Source organism: Olea europaea, unplaced genomic scaffold (assembly GCF_002742605.1).
Source record: "Olea europaea var. sylvestris unplaced genomic scaffold, O_europaea_v1 scaffold3014, whole genome shotgun sequence".
Taxonomy (NCBI): Eukaryota; Viridiplantae; Streptophyta; class Magnoliopsida; order Lamiales; family Oleaceae; genus Olea; species Olea europaea.
Window position 1 is genome coordinate 28,920 of NW_019248804.1, and position 1,831 is coordinate 30,750.

Below are 1,831 nucleotides of genomic sequence, written 5' to 3' on the forward strand. Positions count from 1 at the left end.
ACCAATAGACAAGTAGAAAATTAACATGAATTATTCAAATTATAAAAAATTGAGCATACAGAAGATTCGAACAATAGCATTCCTAAAATTAGCTCTTACTGAAAAAAGTAATTACATAACTAAAAAAAAAAGGAATTAATAATAATTGTGCAGAAAAACCCTAAGCAAATTTAAGTTATATTCAAATTAATAATAATAATAATAATAAGAGAGGAGATGTGATATCATGACCAACTTTTCATATTTGAGCCCCTTATTTGGTAAAAAATGAATTTTGGAATAGTGAATTTTCGGAAAATGTGTGGTTGAAAAGTAAAAAAAATTACAAGTTTACGTAACATTATTTTATTAAAAAAAATGTGATTGAAAACGAGTTTGAAGAAAAATGTATTATTGAAAAATAGGGTTCAAACAAATGCTAAATTGATCAAATTCAGCATTCAACACAATGAGATCTTGAATAGCGGAATCCGAATTCCCATCTACTTTAGCATGAAGCTTCATGTACTTAATGAAGTGAGACATGGTGTTGGAACGAAATGGAATGTGGACAATGTTCTTGCCAGGCAACTCCACCGTAAGTCTAATCCTCAGGGACAGGATCACGACTTTTTCCGCGACGTTGAAATTTTGGTTATCGACGTAATTGATTTTGATCATTTTTAATATTACAGTTTTCAACACAGCTAATTTTGATCATTTTCAAATCACAAAGAGAAACTTTGCTGAGGGTGAGAAGTATTTTTGCATGATGGAGAGATGCAATACAAAGTTATGATCATCGCCTCAAGTAAAGGTTTTTAATTTTACAATATTCAAATGGTAATCACTTTTTAAAATTTTTGTTATAGGCTTGTTTGGTATTTCTATTTGCCCAAAAAAAAATAAAAAATTAGTCGATGATCGTCAACAATACGAACGATAGTTGGTAATTTGATTGAATCAATATCAGCTGTTGTGTTAGACAACATTACTAACTACGATCTATTGATTGCCATCTACACAAGCTAATCCGTGTTTAACGACAATGATGCTACCAACAATGTTGTCTATAACAATTGATTATGTTTCAATTGCCAACGAAAAGTCATTGGTGATTGTTGACGGTCTCATTAATAATGATTCTATGTGAATCAGTATAAATTGGAGATATAGATGGAATTATCGATAATTATATCATTGGTGATCATCGATACACCTTCGTTAGCGATTTTCGATGACTACGTTGTCATGATTTTGTTTGAAATATCGTCAGTGTCACTAATAGAATTTTATTAGTTCCATATTTTATAAAATCCTCACATATAACTTAAAATATATTTTCTTCTTTTGTCGTAATACTATCGATTCATAAACTTTTCTAAAATTCATCAAGTCCGACATTCATCTCATCTATGTCCTGATCAACGGCTTTCGAATTTGCATCCACAAGTGCATGGCGTTTCATGTATTCAATCTTCCTAAACAAATTCCGCGTAACGCTAATCCTCGAGGACAGGAAGGCTAATTCTTTCTCCGAATGTTTTTCTAGCAGAGGCATTAGAATTAACAAGCTTGAGAGGACCTTTCTCCATATAATAATCTCGGAGTTCCTTTGATTTCTCCAACATCAATTACTTCACCAACATGGGCGGATTTAATGGTGCCCACTGGCCCAGGTTCAAATGCACTAATTTTTTTTTTTCTTATTTGTCTAAATTGCAATCTATTAACCCGCATTAGCCCAGCAACAATTAATTTCAACAGGGTAGTCCACCTCAAATGTTTTTTGTTCTAATCTTTAGCCCACTTATTTAGGTAATTTTAGGCTCACTTATTTGTATCGATAGAG